Source organism: Ochlerotatus camptorhynchus, unplaced genomic scaffold (assembly GCF_037179485.1).
Source record: "Ochlerotatus camptorhynchus isolate MF236.1 unplaced genomic scaffold, CSIRO-AGI_Acam_v1.1 ptg000491l, whole genome shotgun sequence".
Taxonomy (NCBI): Eukaryota; Metazoa; Arthropoda; class Insecta; order Diptera; family Culicidae; genus Ochlerotatus; species Ochlerotatus camptorhynchus.
The window spans coordinates 630983-655591 of NW_027040976.1; the positions used below are offsets into that span (position 1 = coordinate 630983).

At 40.9% G+C, this 24609-nt stretch overlaps 1 protein-coding gene across 4 annotated transcripts in view; it reads left to right on the forward strand.

Moving 5' to 3' along the window:
• The window catches only part of LOC135712517 (Ig-like and fibronectin type-III domain-containing protein 1), a 573983-nt gene that overhangs the window by 134289 nt on the left and 415085 nt on the right, over window positions 1-24609 (forward strand). For 3 of the 4 annotated variants that reach the window (XM_065235464.1, XM_065235462.1, XM_065235466.1), the window contains exon 2: window positions 13846-13861. The exons of the other annotated variant lie outside the window; for it this stretch is intronic. The gene's annotated coding sequence lies outside the window, so the exon portion shown is untranslated. The remainder of the gene's footprint in view (window positions 1-13845; window positions 13862-24609) is intronic. 4 annotated transcript variants of the gene reach the window in all.

Here is a 24609-nt window from a genome sequence, read left to right on the forward strand (position 1 = left end):
GTGGTTTGTTTCGAGATCCTGTCCAGATAGAAAGTTACTATCTTCGACAAAGTTGTTCAGGAGGTCAAAGCATTTTTGGCTGGTAAACAGTAGTTAAGAATTTTCTCAGCACGTGGCATAGATGTACACTTCTCGCATATGCTATATCTCGAGATCCTAATCAGATAGAAAGTTACTGTCTGCAACAAAGTTATTCAGGAGGTTAAAGTCTTTTGGCTGGTGAACAAAAGTTTAGAATTTTCTCATAAACTTTAGGCTTTAAACTCCTGAACAACTTTGTTCAAGACAGTAACTTTCTATCTGGTCAAGAACGTGAGATATTTTAAATGCGAGAATTTCACATGTATACTAGCATCACAGACAAACAGACATAACACATTGAATATTTCTGACTGTAAAACATCGTCGCTAAAACATTGCCGCCATCTGTTGAATACACTGTGGTGGGCACTACACTGAACAGATGGTGGTAGTGAGTAAACGTCAAACGCAAAGGAAATTGACTATGCGCGCCACAGGTGGCGGTACTACCAACTGCAATACTTTTAAATTGTCCGTTAAATGCTTGTTCGATGAACAACTTACGAGTGTTATGTCTGTTTGTCTGTGCTAGCATCATGAAGTGAGAAAATTCTGAACTGCTGTCCACCAGCCAAAAGACCTTTACCTCCTGAACAACTTTCTATCTGATCAGGGTCTCGAGATATAGCAAATGCGAGAAGTGTACATGTATACTAACGCCACGTGGTGAGAAAATTATTAACTACTGTTTATCAGCCAAAAAGTCTTGACCCCCTCAACAACTCCCCAACAAAAAGATCTTGACTTCCTGAAAAACTTTGCCGAATACATTTACTTTCTATCTTGTCAGGATCTAGAGATATTTTATATGTAAGAGTTTCTCATCTATAGTAGCGCCGCAAAGTGAGAAAACTCTGAACTACTGTCCACCTTCGAAAAAGCCTTGAAATCTTGAACAACTATGCCGAAGACAGTACCTTTCTATACTCAAGATATTTTATATGAGAATTTCACGTGTATACTAGCGTCGCGTAGTGAGCAAATTCTGAACTATTGAGCACCAAGCAATAGGCTTTGATCTCCTGAAAAACTTTGTGAAAGACAGTAACTTTTTATCTGGTCAGGATCTCGAGATATATTACATGCGAGAATTTCACATGTATACTAGCGCTACGTAATGAGAAAATTCTGAACTACTATCCACCAGCGACAAGGCTATGATCTCCTGAACAACATTGTCGGAGACAACTAACTTTCTATCTGGTCAGGATCTCGATATATTCCATGTTGTAATCAGTTAAGTCAAATCCCACGTAGTATAGTCACAGTTTACGCGGTTTCCATTTACATATTCCCTATTATCCGCATTTTTTAGGTGTTTACTGTAATCAAAATTAAGCTTGTTTAGATCAAAACAAGTTTTTTGAGGAATACTCGTTGGTTTCAGATCGATTGGTAACTCAGCAATAAAATGGCAATGGAAAACTCATGTGTGTTGTACAAAGTACAACAGCGTGAGTAACGGAGGGTTAAAGGCCCTTTGGTACATTTTTTTTTACGGATCTTCAAAAGTTTTGTTCGGTTGCCGTTCCCCGCCCCCCCTGAAACGTGACGTAATTAGTGAACGGAACATCATGGGATTCAGTTTTTGTATGTTGTTGTGGCACATGATATGTTTGATTCCTTTCAGGTCAAAGGTAATCCAACACCCCTTAACGCCGGATTTTGTAACAAAGGCACACAAACACTTAAATATAGTCATTTCCCGATCTTGTCAGACTGAGTCGAACGATGTATGTTACTCGTCCTCGGATCGAAAGTCGGTTTTCCAAGCGGTTTATGAAAAATAATTTGCAAGATAGGTAAAAAAAATATGACTCCGGATAATCGAGCCCCGGATAATCGAGCCTCCGGTTAATCAAGCCTCCGGATAATCGAGTCCGGCCTGTAGTTGACCCTGGGCGTAATTCATGGCAATTTGATGGGCCGGTTCTTCGTCCAGGATCGATTGTTTTTTATACAGATGGTTCAAGATTGAACAATCAAGTGGGAGCAGGAGTAACTGGCCCAGGGATAGAAATATCGGTTCCTATGGACAGATGGCCAACTGTGTTCCAAGCTGAAATCCAAGCAATTTTAGAGTGTTCCGTTATATGTTTGCGTAGAAACTATAAGAGTTCAAATATATGCGTCATGTCCGACAGTCAAGCTGCTCTAAATGCTTTAAAGTCGGCGACATGTACATCAAAACTTGTCTGGGAGTGTGTTCAATCACTTCAAAAATTGTCTTGTCACAATCAAATCGACTTATATTGGGTTCCTGGTCATTGCGGGAATGAGGGAAATGAAAGAGCTGATGCACTAGCAAGACTCGGATCTTCTCATAAGTTCATCGGGCCAGAGCCCTTTTGTGGCTTATCGGCTGCATCTCTTAGAATGGAGCCAAAAGCGTAGAGGAAAACTGGAAGAACACTTCCATTGCTAGGCAGTCGAAGCGATTTATTATTCCAAACATTTCTGTGACCCACAAAATCCTGGAACTTTCTAAGAAAGATCTTAGTATATATGCAGGTCTTATAACAGGTCATTGTCTGAGCCGTTATCACTTGAAGCTGATTGGAAAACTTCAAGATGATGTTTGTCGCTTCTGTGGCATGGAAAAGGAAGACTCGGAACATTTGCTATGCCACTGTCCGGTAATTTTCAATAAAAGGCGTAAGTTCTTCGACAAGGGGCTGATAGAACCCTTTGACATTTGGAGAACAACTCCCAGTACGGCAGTGCACTTTATTCGAAGTATAATGCCGTTAGTCAAACGATGGCGATCACTCCTAATAATAGTGATACGGCATCTTGATATAGCTAAAGAAAAAAAATGGGGAATATATCACAATAGATCAGAAAAATGGTCGCAGTGATGAAAATACCCGACAAGGAAAAAAAATGGGAAATCATATCTTCTATTCAAATTTAAGGGACCAAGTTTGCCCCTCGTTGCCCAAAGGGGATAAACATTAAGTTGTTAAACTTTCGGTACCTGAGCATATTAGTTTTAACATTAGATATTGCTCCCATATCATCATTTCTGACCCGATTTTGATGAAACATCTATCGAGAATTGATTCTAGTTTTAGATGTTTGATGGTTTTGTTTAAGCATTGCTTACAGGAGATTTAAGTTTACCAAGCTTGGTTTGTTCAGTCGAGTATTAGTACAAGACACTGAAGAAGCCTGCATATTGTAGATGAAATATGCGTATCTGTCAAGGATAAGCAAATAGGGTAGTGGAATTAAATGGTTATTGAGTTTTTTAAGCTTGTTAAAAATTTAGAAGCCTGGAGAAAATTCAGAAACATGGCATTCATTCAATTTGGTGTCATGGTTTTCCTAGGGTGCAGCAAAGCCTCACTACGACGCTTCCATTCTTGGCTAAAATTCAACGATAATATAACAAATGCAAAACATTGATAACGTAATTTGTGCACCAACATCATCGCATGTTTATAATGTTGATGGGGAAAATTGTAACAACGAAACCCCATGTCGCACAATTAATTTGTTCGTTTCACTTATTCTCTGCACCTACCTAATGTCACATTCAAGCCGAGCGATCTCGGAGTGTGGCGGCCGGTGCCGAAATAGCAACCTTCTACAATCAACCAACCAACCAACCAACCATTTAATCATGCTTTTCCATTTGTTCATGTTTCCAACACCACCTCTACTTCGGATATGTGTATTTAATCAATTTTATAATTTACAAGTTCACTGTTAAGCGGTGCGCTCACGGCACATAATTACATAACTTGAGGGTGGTGTCTGGTGTGACGAGGGAGAGCACGTACCTACCTCGAGTGAGGGTCGGAAACCGCGCCGAGCGGAACAAAATAGTCACTAGCTAGTCGGAGCAGAGCCTCAGGAATGTGCGCTGTAACTTGCGTGTGGCGCTAAGCGTGAATTTGTTTTCGATTTTTTTTTTTTGCGAGCATTGTGGGGTGTAGGATACTTGCTGAAAGCGGGGAGTTTTCGCAAACCGGCAAGCTATTGCATGATTAAAGTTGGCATACAGTCACACCACCCAAAGTTGGTTGGGAAACGGCGCTATTGGCTGGCATTGCCATCAAGAGGTATCAGCAGCGGCTGGGGAAATTTAATTTGCGATTGATAAACACAATTTTCTTGTGATAATTAGACGGCGCCGAGGTAACAGCGATTTGGATTATTTTAATTGGAAAATTGATAGATGTTAAGTTGTATTTGCTTTGAATAATTGGTGCTGTTTACGTTGTGCTGTTGGTTGGTTAGCTTTTGTCCGTTGTGGAGAGAAGAAGTTGATCAAATGTGTCTATTTGAGTGATTTAATGCTTCAAGCATCGCATAATCAATGTATTAGACTGATCATAAAACTACTAAGAACAACATTTCAGACCAAGATCCAAGTCATAGATTAAAAATATAAGTTGGAGTGGCCACAGACAGCGCTGCCAGATCATTTTCAGGAAAATCTGGTCCAGGTAAATAAATCTGGAATGATCTGGAATACTATGAAACAACCAAACTTTGTAAAAATCACTCCGGTGGCAGAAACTTCATCCACCAATATTTTGCCTTAAGCCAAAGTTGTTGGTTCTTTGGCTTGATTATCTGTCAATCTAAGACAGCTTTTGTTTTCCTTGATTTGATTTCCGTGGATCTTGTTTTCCGTGCTGAGCACCAATGCTACCGACGCAGGGACTGGCAGGGAGGCAGCTACCGCACCTGGACCCTACCTATCGACCCATCAACTCAAGAACCGAGGACCAACGGCTTTACTTCCCTTCCGAAGGAAGGCGGGATCAGAGATGTTATGCCTCAGAACATCCCGGCGGTGCCGACTGGGATTGGACCCACACACCACAAAATTCTGAATGTTACTGGCGATGTAAACATTCATGCATGTAAACATTCATACATGTAAACTTACTTTTCACGTAAACTAGCAGCTTGCAAGAAATGTTGCAAACAAAAGTGGACAGTTGCATACAATATATGGAATATTGCATGACATGTCTCATAAAATTAGACGATCTATAATCTAAACTTATATGATTAATGACGCTCCATTTATGTGCATCATAGTAACGGAAATTTACACTACTTTTTTTAGCTGTGCAGGCCAGCTGGGGTGAGAAGCAATTACGTTTACGCGCCGCTTAGTTCCGTTTATATTAAGATTTAGCTGAATAGTTTTAAGATAACAATTGTTATACTAACATGCAGGTATAGAAAACCTGTTTGAAATACTGTATTGTCAAAGCAAGAACAATGTAAACACACTTAGACATACATCATAACAATTAAAGCTGGTAAGTTACTGTAGTAGCTGGAGCGCCTACACACCAAAAAAATATGAATTTTAATGGTGATGTAAATATCCATGCACGCTAAAATTGAAGCATGTAAACTTCCTTTTCACGTAAACTAGCAACTTGCAAGAAATATTGCTTACAAAGATGGATGGTTGCATACAATAATTAGAATATTTCATTAAATTACTCATAAAATTACACGATCTGCAATATAAATTTGTATGATATGTGACGCTCCATTTATGTGCATCAAAGTGACAGAAATTTACACTGCTTTTTCGAACTGTGTAGGTTAAAATGAAATGTAATTTATTTTGAATTTGGAACTACATAAGAACTCTTTAAATACTCTGCAACACACATATTTGGGATTTTGATTCGATTTGAAAGATGACTGTAATGATTGCATTGTTTGGTCTTGCTACTTGTCGCTAACTTCCATTAACAAAAAAAATAATAGTGGGATTGTGTACAAGGCACGACCGCATGGTTGACGTAGACTACGTTAGTCGGTTGCGTGAAATGAAATACAAGTTTACGTGAATAAATGTTTACATCACTATTAAAATTCAGAATTTCTATCTGTGTAAATACTGCTGTTTTTTTAAGATTGCGTGTATCATTTGGCATAAGAACACTGGGCGTTTCTGTGGTGGGAAAAAGTGACTTCCATATCTATCACAAATTACACATTCGACAGTGAGCTTACATAAGAACTTAACCGCGATGATCGATTTTCTCGCTTGGATTAACATTTCTCGGTGTTGCTGTTACTTTGATAGCCAATACAACCTGTTACATCACTACATTGAAAAAAATATTCAGATCATATTCAAGCTGAATATTGCATTAAGTCCTATGTAACATGGATCTATTCTCTTCGACGACTTTCTCTTGAGCACATAACTGTTTCTTGTTGTGTTTATCGTTTTAGATGCTAGATAAAAGCTTCTTTTATCGATCTGCGTGCTGAAAATACCTGGGAATGTCTTTACATGGGCAATAGACTGATGCAAAATTTGAAATTTTCGCTCCACAGTGCTCAAACGGCTTCAAATCAGGTCCTGATTAGCCTCCCAAAATTTAAACTCATTTGGTAAGAAACTGACTTGGCAAAAATCATTCGAAGTTTATATGGAAATTACTGTGGGAAAACCAAACTTTTTGTTCATTGTCTTCTACCCATTTTCCATATTGCTTTTTCAAAAAGTTCTATAACTATTCTTACGCGAATTTTTCTAAGCTACAACTTTGCGCATTATCGTTTTTCAGCCAAATGTCAAATTAAATAGTTATTAATTGTTTAAGAGATTGATAATCTTATGGCATGATCAAGCAGCTGTTCTGTTAGCAACACTGTACTCTGCAGTGTGACATAGTAGCCATAATATTTGTGCTCTATTCTTCTCACCAGATACACCAATGTTGCCTGCTGAACAGTTGAATGAGCATAATCATAAGACATCAGTGACTTGAATCATTAATAACTTTTGTTTCGTGCATTTGACTGAAAAGTGGTTTTCAACAAAGTTGTAGCTGAAAAAATTTGCTACAATCACTGCTATCATTTTTGAAAGCACAGTGATGGTGAATTGTTACATAGATATAGACAAAAACATAAGTTTTCCCATAGTAATTCCCATATAAACTTGAAATGGTTTGTGCCAATTCAGATTCTTACAAAAGTAGTTCAAATTTTTGGAGACTAAGCAGGATCCAATTTGGAATCGTTTGAGCACTGTGGAGCAAAAATTTCAAATTTTGCATCGGTCTAATGGCCAAGGGGATACACGGAGAAAGTCGATGAAGAGAATCTTGTCACTGTTACTTAGGACCTAATGCAATGTTCAGATTGAATTGTTTCGCTTGGCTGTAGCAATGTAAAGAAACAATCGATGAAGATAATCAATCAATTACTTTTACTTTACTTTAAATGATCTTTATTTATTGTACTTGTGTGGTTAACATGTATTACTTATCAAGTGACACAGATGCGTTTTTTCAACTTTAGTTCCTTTGAAATTTCAATTATTATTAATTACAGTTCTTAGTCCTATCAGGCCTGTTTTAAGAATGACCACCTTGGTGGGATTGGTTTGTTATAAATTTGAAAAAAAAGAAGACTGCTTAAAACTACTATTTGCAACTACAACTAACCAACAGCTACTATATACACCTAACCTACTGTGTAAAAATTGCTTATCAAAGCATGTTCTTATAAAATTTCGTTAATTCTGGAATCTATTTTGGCAATGCCTGCCTTTTCATGTAAATTTGTTATTCTACTGTCGAAAGGACGATCAAGAACCATCCTCAGCACTCTATTCTGAGTGACCTGGATTTTGTTCCTGTGAGTCTGTGCACATGATTCCCACACCGGAGCTGCGTAGAGGATCGCAGGTGCTATGATTTGTTTGTAAACAGCCAGTTTGTTCACCCTTGAGAGGCGGGATCAGCGGATATACGGATATACATAAATTACAGTTCGGGGCTTACCGGAGATGTTTTTAAAAAGATTAAAAATCAACTGAACTGGTTGAAGACCAAACTAATAATGAATTTATTCCTGAAAGCAAATTACAGAGGCCTAACTCGGTGAAAAATGTTACCTAGCTAAAAGTAGCTCGTGGTGAAATTGGATCGCGCCGTCCGGTCACAGGTGCTGATACGGCGCGTTGTTGGTTGAAACTTGGTTGCTGTGGAATTTTACTCGTTGAACTTTGGTGTGCAGAACTGCTGACGTGGATCTGATGATTGTGTCGGTTGGTCCAATGCTGTTAGTTGTCTGGATAATTCCTGTTGTTGTTGTTGCAGGAGTTTGACTTGTTGTGTGAGGTTTGATGGGGGTTGGGATGTCGGTTCGATAACTCATATACGGTAGACAGCTAACCAAGGTAGAACACTTGACTACAGTTTTCTCTACATGCGAACGGAAGAGGAGCTTTTCATCGAACAACATCCCGAGATAGGTTACTTCGGCAGACCACTCAACCCTTGTGCCATCCATGATTACAGTACAAGAGGGAGCCAGTTTCAGTTTGGGCGATTGCCGATGGAGGAACATGATCGCTTGAGTTTTGGAGGCTTTCTCTTCTTCTTCTTCGCATTTCAAGTTTATTGCATATCGCATATTAGCTTATTGCGTGCTCTCAACTTAGTGTTCTAGATGCACTTCCACAGTTATTAATTGAGAGCTATCGATGCCTGTACCATTTTTGCATTGATATGATTGTGTGGCAAGTCCAATCATACTTCTATGCCCAGGGAGGTCGAGAAATTTTCCAACCCGAAAAATTCCTAGACCGAACCGGGAATCGAACCCAGCCACCTCGAGCATAATCTTACTTTGTAGCTGCGCCTTTACCGATTGAGCTAAGGGAGTTTTGGAGGCATTGATTTTAATTTTCCACGTGATGGCATAATCAGCAAAGACGTTAAGGCATCGTTGAATTTTGTTTGTTATTTCGCGAGGCATCCTTCCTTTGACGGCTATTGCGGTATCATCTGCAAACAGGAAAAACACGCAACCGTCACCGAGGGGAGGAATGTCGGAAGTGTAAATGCTGTAAAGCAAGGGGCCCAGCAGACTAGCGGGACTCCTGCTGGGATGGAAAACGTGTTTGAAAGGCAGCCATTCAACGATACCTTAAACGACCTTTGCTGGAGGTAGTTACGGGTGATTTTAACCACATGTAAAGGAAAGTTGAAGTTACAAAGCTTGTACACAAGTCCGTAATGCCAAACATTGACAATCGCCTTTTCAACGTCTAGCAAGGCCATGGCTGTGGACTTGGATACAGCCTTGATACTTCGGATGTTATTCCCGTACTAGCTGGTGATTGGTGGAGTGCCCCTTCCTGAATCCAAACTGTTCCGGAAGGAGAATGTTATTTTCCTCAACAAACTTGAGCAAACGATTGAGAATGAGTTTTTCGAACAATTTGCTCAGCGCTGAAAGGAGGCTGATTGGTCTGTAGCTTGAAGGCAATGTTGGATCCTTTCCGGGTTTGCGAATTGGTATGATTTTTGCTACTTTCCAGATGCTTGGAAAGTAGTGCAGTTCCAAGCATCTTTTGAAGATAGCGGTTAGAAGAGACTGCACTTTCATGCTGAGTCTCTTCAAGATCAAGTTGAATATACCGTCAAACCCGGGAGCCTTCATGTTCTTGGTGCATTTCAGTGCTGAGCAAATCTGTTGTACTGTAATCATATCCGCCGGAGGCACGACACAAGGTTTTGAACGCATTGCGCAACCTGATCTTCGAGCGGACTTTGGATATTCGAGCCAAGCAAATGCGATGAAGTGACATGCTCGCCGATCGCATTTGCCTTCTCCTGTGGGGTGATTAAAAGCCGATCGTGATCATTTTCGACTCTGAGAGGTGGAACGGGTTTGGGATGAGTTTTCAGGATCTGGCTACCTTCCATAATGGTCTGGAGCGGTTCTGGACAACACGCCCGAAACTTTCATTTCGGAGTGAGTCCATTCTGGAAGCAATCTCCTTGTTCAGATCGGCCATTTCACGTTTTTTGCCCAGATCTCCAGTCCTCTGAAACTGGGGTCTACGAACATTTCTCAGGCGAATCAAGAGTTGGATGTGGGAATCAATGGCAATAAACTTACCCTTCACAGAAACTCGTCGGACGCACGCCTCGTCAGCCACGGTTATGGCTTGGTGGAGTCCCTCCAACGCTCGGTCGATGTCTTCCACGGAGTCAAGCGGTGGGTTGACGATGATGTGTCTGTCTACCACGCGTCCAAACTGGGCCCAGTTTTCGCGGTGGTAATCCTTGTGCAGACTTGAAGCAGAGGCCACGTTGTAGCCCAGTTCAGCCATAACCGGTTGGTGGTCGGAGCTGAGTTCGTTCAAGGCTACCGGCTTGGACAAGCCGGTATTTGTCAGGAACAGGTCTAGCGTCGATGGGTTGCCCGCCGGTGAGATAAATGTAGGCTCATTCGTAAACCGAACGAAGTACAGCCCAAGCTGCAAATGGTCGAACAGCAGACGACCGTTCTGGTTCTGGCCTCATAGCAAGCATTTAGATCTCATCCAACTACGAAGCGGGAACCGGTACGGGTGATAATGGACAGGTCCTTCTTGAATTTAGCCGCTAGTCCACTGCTGTCCGGATGCGTTTAAAGTCCTCGCGTTTGGAGCACTGCCTGTCGGAACCTTGATGTGCATCACCACAGTTGGCGCATTTTAACGCCACGGCTCCATCCGCAAAGCAGTCAGAAGTGGCGTGTTCGTGAGCGCAGTTGCTGCAGCGTGGCTTGATGTTGCAGTTGCGGGTACCGTGTCCAAAATTGAGGCACCTCTGACACTGAGTTACGTCACGATGGCCACCACGGTATGGCTCCCACCGTACGATGATGGAGTAGATCGTTCGGATGGCTTGCAGCGCATTGAGTTTGGTAGACCCCTGATGACTACCTTGAAGGGCTTCTCACCGGGGATGTCGTGCGTGAAGAATTCCGCCCTGGAATCCTTCAGATATTTCACGGCCACCTCGTACTCCGCTTTCGTTCCGCATAAATTCAGGAATCGGCTAAATTTTCAAAAGCGACCAAAAATATCTATTAGTACCGTCCTAATGACGCGTTCATCTCGATAAAATTGATAAATAGCAGACTTTTAGCGATGAGCCCAAATTAGGGACATGTAGGCCGAAAATTCCTACATTTCCCCCATTTAGTATTTTTTGAAATTCAATCAATAGATAAAAGATGTACCGAGAATTAAATAAATGAAGAGATTTCAAGCTAAAATATTCTGATCGCGAGATATTCACGATCAATACCAAAATTTCGCATAAATGTCCAACCCGTTTTGTGTGTGTGCTGCTGATTTTCACTGTTGCCCAATGCTTAGGGAACTTTCATAAATAACGAAATAGTTTAGGGGGGAGAGGTGTTTTAGAAGTTGGCCATGTATTAGGTATAGCAAAACACGCTACGAGAAGGAAGGGGGGTTAATTGATCAAAAAAATTCTACGTTATTTATGGATGATCTCTAATTTGACTACCAAGGCTGTTTTCCAATGGGCGAATTAAATTTAACTCGTGAGTTATCGAATAACTGCTATCCAATCGTGGTTATTTCTGACCGACTAAAAGTTAAATTTTGGCAACCGAGGCTGAGTTCTGTTTGAAAACCGATCAATTTCCGGGATTTTCGAACATTGAAAATAACTTTCGAAATGTCACGTTTAACCACAAGTTAAATTTAACTCGCCAATTGGGACACAGCCCAAGAAGTATTTCTCGATTACTTTTTCGAAGGCTTTTGTAAAAAAACGCATTTTATCGGCGGTTTGGTGTAACTGGTAGCTCACCCACGCATGCTAACACTACCATCAGATAAGGAAAATTCTCCCCTACCTGGTATAGTGGTGTTAGTATGCATGGGTGAGCTATCAGTTACACCAAACCGACGATAAAATGCGTTGTTTACAAAAGCTAATAAGTCCTTTGTTCCTGTTTTATAACTTTTCAGATTCAAGCTGCACGATGTGCACCCAAATGGTACTCGATTATGACGACTGGGTTTAGGGAGAACGTTTATTTCGTGAAAACAGCGATAAAATTATCACTTTTAATTTGCACATTTTTCAACAGTTTTTTTTATGGAAAATTGTAAAAGCGTTTATTGTAGCAGATTATGAGAGTTATTTCCTATCGATTGGTGTATTTAGATTTTAATTTCATCTATAAATGACAAAGTTATAAGCGTTCAAAACCTTACACCTTTTCGTGACGGTTGCAATTTTAGATGCTCGTTTTACCCCCAGTACCTTCCCGTAAGACGTAGTCTACGTCAATAACATATTATGCCAATCAGCGCTAAAGATAGCAAATCAATGCTTGAAAACAAATTACAAACATGAACTAGAAACAGCTATAATGTTTAGAACTGCTGTACGATAAATTGCCAACAGCATAATTGATACTACCAAGCAAACATCGTTGTATGCAAAAATGTTATATTGTCTCGCATAGTCCATGCTAGCAGCCCCCAAACAGGAATAGTCGGGATAAGTTATTTAATATAGATATCGGTACTTTCTAGTACTTTGAACTCAACTTTCACCTCCTGGGATATCCAAAAAGGTAAAAGATGAGCTATGTCCAATATTGCTGCTCCTTCACTGTTGACCCAACACCATGGAATGAAGAGATCCCGTCAGCGAAATAAAATTTATTTCACTACAAACAATTTTACAAGCATTCCATGTGCACGAGGCAAATATTTATCCTGCTCGACAGAGTTTCATAGCATTGTACCTATTTTCCACCAGGCAGCCGTAAGTTCTTGTTAAAGCAAAGGGAACTATAACAGCACAGGATCAAATTATGCTTCCCTCAGGCCATCTCTTAGTTTCTAGGTTCGTACACAAACATATAGAAACGAAGGAATTCAGTGAAAGCATCATCGTCATTACCGTCATCAGTATCGTCATCCCAAGACCAGAAATTCCAGCGATCTCCAATTTTGCTGCCAGTCCAAGTGAGCAGCACTTTCTAGTCCAAATTTATGCTACAGTCTGCAGTTTCGTATCCAGCTTCTTCCAAGAAGGGCTCATCACCCTCACGGTCGCCATAGCCAGTGCGTCGCCGCTCGGCGGTGAAGCAAGGGCAAGAGAGAGAGAGAACATAATCGGCGGTCGTTAGTGGGATTGAGTCGCAAAGCTGCACAGCTGGAAGCAGGAGGAAAAGTTCGCGCTCCGGAAACAAACTTCGCTTATTATGCACAAACTTGCCCTTGTCCGGGGAGCGAGTGACAGCTTCTGCTTCCCGTTTTCCTCCAACACAACGCGGCCTGACGGCAACGGTGGCACTCGAGGAATTTAATCCCAACGTTCCGAAATGGCTTTTAAATTACAAGTTTTATTGACTTGCCCGTAGTTTTTCCACTTCTAGCCAAATATACTTTTGTTTTCCGGGGGAAACCCACTTGCAAGATTACAGGCACCGGCAAAATCCAATCGAATGGTTCTTGACGATGTCGTAAAATTAACTTTTGAGGTTTCTTTCCACACCGCCTTCAATCTCTTGCGCTGTGCACTAGGACCTGCAAGGAGCAAACATGCCGAATCATAGACCACGCAATGTTGGTTGGTTTGTTTGCTTAAGTGCAGGAGGAAGTAATATCAATTTGTGAAAATGATTTCCTGTGGAATTATTCTCCCGAGCCTATTCGGTGCTGGATCAGTTCGAGAATTTTGATCCTCGAGTGATTGGAAAAGTTTTCGTTTTTTTTGCGTCCTATGGAGATGGAAGTGAGATGCCATTTTAGCTGAATGGCGAGGCAGCACTGATGGAAGTGGCTGGCTGTCGATGGAAGCTGAATAGATATTAAAACAAAAAAAAAAAAAACTGATTGTTTCTGACTGTTGAAGCTCTGCTACTGGGCCCTTATTTTCAATCTAATGATTGTGCTTGGAGATTAATTGAGCACTTTTTTTTTCGTTTTAGGTACGCAGCGCATAAGGTAATTGATCTCTCATTAAAAGTGGAAAGGTAATGTATCGATGTCTTTTAGCATACTCCGATGATGATTTTTGGGCTAGTTTCATCTCTTTATTTTATTTTAATTTTAGTGGTTCGAAGTTTAATTGATGGGAAAGCCCGTGGGCACTACGATAATCGAGGTATATTGATAGGTTTAAACTTGTTGAGGACCGCAATCCTGGTGGGGTCGTTGGAGAGGGCGTCACGAATGTTTTCTGATATCCCATAGAAGTCACGAGGGCCCTGGTATTACGGGCAGCAGCACAACACGTATTCCACTGAGTGGGGAACTTGATAGGTTTCACATCTGAAGGGACCGGCTGCCGAGAAGTGGTGATCAAAACTTGCTATGTCCTGTCCTCTGCCACAATGTTATGATCTGAGTTCAGTGGTGGTCAGAGTCAGTCTCCCTTAACCCTTCGGATGAATGGTTCTCTTTTTTGGCTCCATTCAACTGCCCATGTGTCCTGGATAATCTCTGAGATCCACATTTTAGGTCATTCTCAGGAATCTCTTGGGTGTATAACGTAGCCTGCCTTTCAGTAGCCACCAGGTGATCAGCCACAATGTTACCACGAATCCCACAGTAGGGATCCATGCGAAGGTGGTGCTATAGGGCGCGTTCATTTGTATGCCCTAGATCCATGGGTGTTTCGTGGTATCGGTTTGAATAGCTTCAACCACGCTGGCTGAATCCGTAAATATGGCGATTAATTTATCGGAGTGGTGGCGGCAAATAAAGGCAGAAAAGATCGATTATTCTTCTTTTTTCCCTTATTTAACGTCGGTCTCTGTTCCGCAATCTAGTGCCAATCACCGACAGACATCGATTGTCATCCATTGACGGCAACCGAATGTGCAGGAAGGCAGCTTCCACACCTGCGTAGGATATCGCACCCATGCACAACAACACACATGGGCCCGGACCAACGGCTTTACTTCCCTTGCGAAGGAAGACGTGACCAGAGATTTTTATGCCCATTGGGGTGTTAGGAAGCAGTCACGATTACCACTACACCACCGGCGCCGGCTAGATCGATTATTGTTTAGGTAGTTGAAAACATTCTGACATTTGTGGGCCGGTAACCCCTGAGTACTGTGAACTAACTCAAAATGCTGGTCATCTTGGAGCCGAGTTGAACTGTCAAACGGGAACCAAACATTCAAAAGAGCTCAGAAGTCATGTGGGTAGTTACTGTTTGAACCACAAGTAAAGGTATTGCCACCTGCTGAAATCAAATTAAGAATTATAATTATGAAACTGTCGACACATCAACCTTAGTAGGCGGATAATGTAAATCATCGAACTTGATGCTCGAATAAGTGTTTTTATTTGATATTAATAATAATTCCAAAAAAGGGTTACGAACTGCTGCAAAAAGAATTTAATCAAACTTTATAAAATCATGTGAGCTTTGTGGGCAGGTGCACTTCCAACACCATGTATACGTTATTTGTGGAGCAGAGAAGGAGGAGCCAAGAGTTCATTTGACAGCATGTATATACGATTTCGTGAGCTGTTTCAACAAAACAATTTGAAGCTTCAAAAGATTTTCAAAATGTTTTCTTGGTCACTTGAAAAATTAAACCGACAGAGTTCGCAATACCCAGGGTAACCCAAATGCCGACACTTCTACGACTAACTGAACCATCGGAGTAACTGATGGAGTTGGTTTACCGAGTTGGTTACCGCTTGTGGTTTGGACCCTGGGTCATTCCAGCTCAAGTGGGTACAGAATTTAAAAAAAGTTGCGGTCGATGTCACCGATTTGAGCCAAACTTGGCCAAAACGCTTATTTTGGTATTCTGAACAAACGCTTTTTTTGATTTTACTCCAAAGTGCCTAGATCCTTCTGGGCTACAACCCTGGATTTTGGAGATTTTAAAAATTTCAACTTTCAGAAGAAATTACTCCCCATCCAACTAAGCCATTCGTGATCTTAGAACGTCAATTTGAAGGTTTTTTAATGTTATTTTTTATAGGTGTACCCACATTTTGTTTTTGTTACATAAACTACAGTAAACAGACGGTAATCAGCAGGTATCAAAATTGTCAAAACATGGCCTATTTTCACCATGGACGGGATTTTTTATTTCTTAATATTTTGGGCTCCAATTTTCACCACACTTTGGAAAACTCTTCTACTAGATGTGTTTCGAAGGGTACAAATAGTTTTTCAGATATGACCAGATGAGTGAGAGGGAGTTTTGAAGTTTTTTGGTGGAAGATCAATGCTATTTAATATCTATTTTTTATTTTTTGATAATTTGGATATCTAGCGGTAGTCAACCTGTTTACTGTAGTTACAATAATAAAAAAACAAAATATGGGTACACAAACAAGAATCTACATTTAAAAACCTTCAAATTGACGTTCTTAGATCACGAATAGCTTATTTGTTTGTGGAGTAATCACTTCTCGACGTAGTGTGAGGGTTCTGAAATAATATGACCATCATCCGAAAGGACTTAGTGACCTGAACAACTTTTCTCAAGACAGTAACCTTCTATATGGCCAGGTTCTCGAGACACAGCTTATACAGGAAATTCACTTGCACACTAGCGCCGCGTAGTGAGCGTGTTCTGAACTAATATGACGATCATCCGAAAGGACTTGCTCACCTGCACAACTTTGCTGAAAACAGCAACTTTCTATATGGCCAGGCTCTCGAGATACAGTTTATATAGGAATTGCACATGCACACTAGTGCTGCGTAGTGAGAGAGTTCTGAACTAATATGGCCACCATCCGAAAGGACTTTGTCACCTGAACAACTTTGCGAAGACAGTAACTTTCTAAATGGCCAGGATCACGAAATATTCTATGTTGGAAATATGATCCATATATTATAGCGCCCGTCATAAGTAACATAAAAGTGAAGCGCCTCTAGCGGCGTAGTTCTCAATTTAACCCAAATCCAATGGCACAGGCTTGTTGGTCTAACCCAGTACAGCAACTTTGTCGAAGACAGTATAGCTTTATGTATTGAAACAAATGAGATAATCCACTACAACCCCCATTAGTGAAAATCCCATAAGCTGTGGGTATTAGAGTGATGCAAAATTTGAAATTTTCGCTCCACAATACTTAAACGATTCCAAATCGGATTCTGACTAACCTCTCAAAATTTGAACCCATTTGGTGAGAAACTGAGATGGCACAAACCATTTGAAGTTTGTATGGGAATTACTATGGTGAAACCAAGATTTTTGTTCATGCCTATCTAACAATTCACCATATCGGTCTGCTTCAAAAGTTTTCAATTGTACTTGTAGGAAATTTTCCCAGCTACAACTTTGCTGAAGATCACTTTTTAATTAAATGCAAGGATCGAATGTTATCAATGGTTCAATGCACTGATGTCTTATGATCATGCTCAATCAACTGCTCAGCAGGCAACATTGGTGTTTCTGGGGCGTTGAATAGGACACACAAATCATGGCTACTATGTCACACTGCAAAATACAGTGTTGCCTACAGAGCAGCTGCTTGATCATGTCATAAGTTTACCAATCTCTTAAATAATTAATAACTTTTTTCTGTCTCGTTTTACATAGAAACAATCTTCAGCAAAATTGTAGCTGAATTTTCTATAAGAATAGCTATCGAACTGTTTCGCAGCTCAATATGCAAAAAGACTAGAAGGCAATGAACAAAAAATTGAGATTTCCCATAGTAATTTACATGTAAACTTCAAATGGCTTGTGCGAAGTCTGTTTCCATCCAAATGAGTTGTAACTTTGGGAGACTGACCAGGACCCAATTTGAAACCATTTAAGCACTGTGGAGCGAAAAAGTCAAATTTTGCATCAGTCTAGTGGGTATCCATATTCGCGGTTACCCCGGCAATAAGGATTCCTGACTGTACAAACACACAGTTCAATGGAGTTCTTTAGTTTTAAAATATCTATTGGTTATTCCACATCATCTAAATGTCCTTTGTTTTCTGAGCACAACTATATGTTTTTCGATGAAGAGAAGAATATCATCGATTTTTGATACTTAACTAGCAAATTGGCAGGTTACCATACAAACTCTAATGTAATCACAATTTTGAAAAATAGTTCCAGTGTGTGTGTGTATTCCTTCTAACCCTCACTGGCCGGGAGTGTTATTATGGAAGAACTCTCTCTACAATGCCGCATTTATGGTCATTGTAGACAGCTTTAGTCCGGGAGTTAGAAGGTGATAGCTCTATTGCAGATCCAGCAACCCATTTCAGAATGTCTGGAGAGTCACGCCCATTCCGAGGTTACTTTCAGTTAGGGGCTGTCCATAAACTACGTAGACAGTTTAGGGGGCGGGGGTGTTGAGAATTATCCACGGTATGGAAAATTGTCTACGCAGGGGGAGGGGGGGTCAAGAATCCCAAAAATCTGCCTACGTAGTTAATGAACAGCCCCTTGCAATAAGCCCCGCATGTATGTATTACCTCTATCAATTGGATATAAGTATTACATACACACTTCCAGGTTCGATTTTTGTTTCAAACCTAGCGCGTATTTAGTTAAATTTTGATGTTTAATTTATAAATAATAATTGGATCGGTCTCACCATGTTCCGCTGGTCTGCCGCCATTGATTGCTTCTTTTGAAGTCCCTTGTACTTTTTCTCTAACGCTTCGTATTTCATTCAGCATTCACCGGCAAATTCCTTCCGTAGATCGTCCTTGGTCGCTTCTGACATGATTCCGCGTTTTCCGGGTTTTTATTGTTTTCCGAAAGAGATAAATCCGCACTAATTTCCGTACCTGGTTCGATATTTACTCTTCCTTACTGGTTCTTGTGGTCGATCTCATGCCCACCCTCTGTTACTGTATTGCCATGGTTATCTGGTAAAAGGCACGCGTCTTGAATTGCTGATCCACCGAGCACTGAGTGTGGAATGAGTTATTGAATCAATGTAGAGATTAGTATGATATAGTATCGACCTTATTCACCGCCGAAGGCCAGTTAGATTTAAACTGCTGCTCGTTTTCCATGGACTTATTAGTTTTTTTTAGATTCCGTTTGACCAAGGCCCAATAACGTTCCGTAGGGCGGAGTTCTGGGCTGTTGGGAGGGTTGTGGTCTTTGGGTACCACAACCACGTTGTTCGCATCGTACACACTTAGATTTTTTTGCCGAGATGGGCACCACCGAGCAGCTCGGCATTTTATTTTGCTGGAAATTCAGCAAAAAATATGTTTGTTAGCTGAGATCACGGCAAAATTCCCGTTTGTTAGCTGAATCTCGGCAAGTTTGTCACTGAGATCCAGCAAAATAAAATGCCGAGCTGCTCGGTGGTGCCCATCTCGGCGAAAAAATCTAAGTGTGTACCACTCGATTGTCTTTTTCCCATAGTGGCAGCTTGCCAAGTACGGCCAGAACAGCACAGGTCTATTATGTTGCTTTAGGAATGGTAGCAGCCGCTTTTCCAGGCACTCCTTGACGTAGATCTCTTGATTGATGGTTCCCGTAGTAATGAAAATGCCGATTTTTAGACCACACGTGCATATGGCCTGCCAGACGAGATATAAGTTTCGTCGTCCATGACGACGCAGTCGAACTTTGTGAGCAAGTTTCGTATAAAGCTTTCGGGATCGCTGCTTTGCCGACGTGTTTTGTTTGTAATCTCGGTTCGCCACCTTCACCTCCTTAAACGTCGACAAGTTGGCTCGTTTCTTGGCCCGCTGCTCAGTAATATAGGAGACATTGAGCTTGCCAGTGACGTCCCGGATGGAGAGGTTAGAATTCCGCACCGCCACCTTCTTCGTCCTCGCTGCCACGTCCGGATTACGATTGCCGCCGCTTCCAGGTTCCCTGGCGGTCGACAGACGCTCCTCAAACACTTTTAAAACGTTTATAACGGTCGATTTGGCCATATCCAGCAATTTTGCCAAGTTGGTGTGTGAGAACGTCGGATTCTCTTGCTGCGCGAGCAAAATTTTGACACGCTGCTCCTATTGCTTGGACGTCATTTTGAAAACTGGAAAGCAAACGGTGAAAACTCATCATAGCAATCATTGTATATACACTCAACTTCCAAAAGCAGCATTTCAGTTTTTTTTTTGCATTTTTAACAGAAATACACCAATTTGAAGCTGATCAATTTTTGCACGTTCCAGACTTTATCACAGACAAACAGACACAACACATTGAACATTTATCATTGTAAACCCTACCGCTATCTGTCGTATACAATGTGATGGGCAATACACTCAACAGAATCAACACGAATCAATGAAGCTAGTTGGACTATAGTACACTTATGGTCGGTTTAAAATGAATGGAACTAAATTTATATACAGTCATTGAAACTTTGATAAACTCTGATTTTAAAGTTATATGTAGAGATAACTTCCTGGTGTCTTCAGAGAAGTTGTTAATTGTCCTCCTATTGGTACAATTTGTCTTCCAGTGGGACACAGAATGGTCCTCTGTACGATCCGGAACATCCGTAAAAGTGGAAAATTCATGAAATTGGAGTTAGAGCTGCACAGTTTTTAGCGGAAGCACTTATTATTGAGTTTTAAGACAAAAATATGGGGTTTTGGCCCAAATATGTACCCTTGAGGGCTAAGACTGGTCCATTGAAAGATCCGGAACATGCGTAAAAGTGGTCAATTCATTAAACTGGTTCTAGAGCTCCATGATTTTATGCGAACATGTGTTTTTAGAATTAATTCCACATTGTGGCCAGAATATAGACCCTGGGGATCACAGACTGGTCCTCCGAAAGATCCGGAACATCCGGAACATCCGTAAAAGTGGTTAATTCATGAAACTGGTCCTAGAGCTCCATGTTTTCTTGCGCAAGCGCTTGTTGATGTGTTTTCTGACTGAATTTGGCATTGAGGCCCTGGAGGTCATAAACAGGTTGTCCAGATGATCCGGATTATCCATAAAAGTGGTCAATCACGCTTGCGACAACGTATAAAAAATCCGTGAAGGTTCATATATATATATCTACAGGTCATATATATTTTTGGACACCCTTTCAGTGACCTTGGCCATCTGAACAACTTTGCAGTGAACAGTGTAGTGAGTAGGTTCCACACTTATTGTCCATCATTTTAAATGGCTTGGTTAGCTTACCAACTATGTAGAAGACGCTATTTTCCTAGTAAGTCAGGATCTTGTGATAAAGCACATAGTAAATATCACATATGCAATAGCACCGCGTAACGGGAGCATTCGCAACTAACCTGTTCTTCATGTGATAGGCCTTGTCCACCGAATAAAAAACATTGCTGAGGACTGTATTTTCCATGAAAGTCAGGTTCATGAGATATAAATAGCACACAGTAAATCTCATATAGACACTAACCGAAGACAACAAATCAAGAAGACTGGCAACTCTTCCATTTTCTCATTCGACCGCTATGAGACTGGCACAGTCGCGTCATCTGCCGTGCAAAGGTAAATGCTTCGAACGAATTTTATAGCACAGATAACAACCTCAGAAGAAAGGTTTGTGTGTTTGCTCTTTTCTCTATGCGTTACTTCCACCTTCACTCGAGCGAAGCGCTACTGTATCTGTCGCTTAGATTCTGGCAGAGTTGCCAGTCTTCTTGATCTGATGTCTTCGCACTAATGCTGCCTAGTGACTGAACCTTAGACGAAAGACCTTAGTCACCTGAAAATGTTTTCCTAAGACAGTAACTTCCTATATCGCCGTGATCACGGGGCATTCCATTTTGGAACCAATGAAATCAAATCCCACGTGCTACGTGATTCACTCGTGTAATCGGAATAACTCTAGAACAACGTACTGCGGACACGAGACAAGGCGCCCACTGTTGTGGCGACGGTGTGGCATCATGCAACATGCCAAAAGATTATGTGGATGTGGCGTAAGGCGAACCTCGACAAGCTATTTTACCATGCTAGCAGATGCCACTCCGCCGCCATATCAGAAAATACTTTGACTAACATCATGTTTACGTTCGCCACATGCAAAGTTTCAGCATAATGTTTTGACATGCCACATAGCCGCCACTCGTGTGCATGTTTTGCGGCGTGAGAGGAATGTTGTCATGATGTTTTGACATGTTAGCACATGCCACACCATGAACAGTGGACGACGCCTTAACATCCCAACCGATTAAGAAAATCCAGGCAAGACCATGGGAGTACTAGGCATAATGTTTTGTTGGAAATCCTCTGAAAAAGTTTTCAGGAATATAGTATTCCAATTGTTATGCTTCTTAAGAATATATACACAAAATTAGGAACCTGGCAATACAAAATCTCTCCCAATAACCCACGTAATTAGGTGTGAAAAGTTAATGGTCACTTTATGCAACAACTTTTAACCATCCATATTCAGTGTCGTTACATGATGCTGAATATGAACCATTCTCCAGTTTTATATTGCGCTACGCAGATGTATCATGAACAGAAACTAACGCACACAATCCATGCCGAATGGTAAACACGAATATAAAGATTCTTTCGATGATACCGTCAGTAGTAAATCGTTTGTGTGAACGTATTTGATCATCGATGAAGCAAGATTTATATTTCTCTTATTCTTTATGTGCCATGATTCGTGCCGTTGAAAGCGATTCCAATGAACATCTTAAGTATGGTATGTCTGCTTGTCTGTGATCGTACACACTTAGAAATTATCGCCGACTTCGGTAATTTTTACCGAAATCTGAACAGCTGAACTGTTCGGTAAAGTTTATGCAATTCAATTCGATTGCTTTTCTGCTACTTTGAAACTAAATCTCCACTAAAATGACAAGATTTGATCTTTTAAACAAGGTTTAAAATGTTTTGAAATTATTTTCAAATTGAATAGCCTTTAAAATGTAGGTCAAAGTTTTACCGAACGTTCAGCTGTTCTGATTTCGGTAAAATTTACCGAAAACGGAAACAAAATCTCCGGGTAATCCGCGAAAGTGCTTGTATTTTTCTCAGGCACTTTTGATCTAACTGCAATCACTCTCTCATACTCGAAATGTGCCACGACCAAATTGGCACAACGACGCCCTATACGCTCTCTGACCAAAGCGCAGGGCTGTTGAAAAATAGTTCCAGCGCACCAAAATTTATGAAATTTTGGATTTCGGTAGCATTTTTAATGAAGATTACGAATATGCATTTACCTCAATACTTCTCAAGAACCAAATTCTTGGTAAGGATCAAAATTTGGTCATTTTTGTTCTTTTGAGCGATTTTGTGCTAGATGAATTCTCAAAATCAACGTGTTCAACATATGACACAAACTCTAAGGCTGATTATATCAACACAATTAAGATCTCCGTCAACATTTATCCGTTATTTTGACCACCCAACCCATCAATTCACAAAACAATATTCGATGGTTTCGTCCCACGTGAAACCTAAACTATATCAATCTCATCCGCCCATACCACCTGTATGATCAGCTGTGGTGGAGGAATTACTTTTCAGCAGTGTCAGCACCTTCACTGCACCATTCGCTCTCTGTTAGCAACTACACCAAGCAGTCCAAGATGTATAGAACTTTGAGCAAATACCTGACTTGTGGTTTTTGCTTGTTCGCAACCACAGCCTTTGTTTCCAGAGCCGATCAGCTGCGGAACCGGGTGAAGTTTTAGGTACTTTATGCAACCGTTCTGTTGCTGCACGCGCACTTGAAATCAACTTGCTGCCCCACCCCCTGCCCATCCAACCCACCTTCTTCTGGCACCGATCTGGCAAACCGGTTGATCTTGGGTCTGGTGGATGGATATACCCTACTTCACGGTATTTACAACTTCTACCATTCAATAGCGAGCAGCGAGGGAACGGAGCTTTGATTAGCACCTTCCGGAGGTTCTGGTCGTCGTCGTTCGCGGTGTCATAGGCAAGGGATGCAGCGATATTTAGATGGTGGAATTTATTCTTTATGGGATGCTTTTTTGTCATGCCTTTACGGATGGTGGAATTTTATGACATGCTTTGAAAGAATTTAAAGCTGTGAAGACGGTTGAAAGATGCTTGCTTGGTCAAGGTCAAGGTTGAGTCAGATAAATAAGTATCTCAAGAGTAGTGTGGAATCTGATTTTTAGTGAAGTTAAATATTCATTAAATACAGATGGCATAAAAACTCGAAATTGTAATACGATATTGTTGACTATAGAGGTAAAGGTTTTATATCAGTGAGTGTGCGTTTGTGGGCTCGGCGGTGGGACCAGTTGAATTAATTGTAGTTTTAGTTTACTTGAGTCAGTGCTGATAGAATATAATGCATGCCTGTCATGGTGGTTACTCATGGTTACTTCATTACATCACCTCATCCTATAGCCAGGGCCGTAGCGTGCGGTTGGCCGGGCTGGTACTCCGCCAAGGGCGCTAGCCCTTGGGCGACGCCGAAAGCTTGATGTACTTCATGAAGTAAGAGCAGAGAAATACTGTATAAGGGCACCATACGAATCCCAAATAAGAGAAAAGAAACGTTACAAAGTGGATTCATAAAATAAACATCTCCTCCAAATTTGGTCTAAATCTACAGAAGTCAATTACACTTTGGTATTTTTTTCTCAGGTTTCCGCGAATGTACACACTTAGAAATTACTAATTTTACACGGGACGGAATCGATCTTTGACATAAAAGATGAGACGTAAACAAACATGTCATGTAATATTAAGTGCTCCGAGACTGAAAAACTCGTTGCTCGACGAAAAGTACGTTTGATTCAGCTATATTTCGCGTCTGTTATGACTCAATTTTATTTCAAGATTGACGCTCGTATATGTAACTCTCAGAGCACCTAA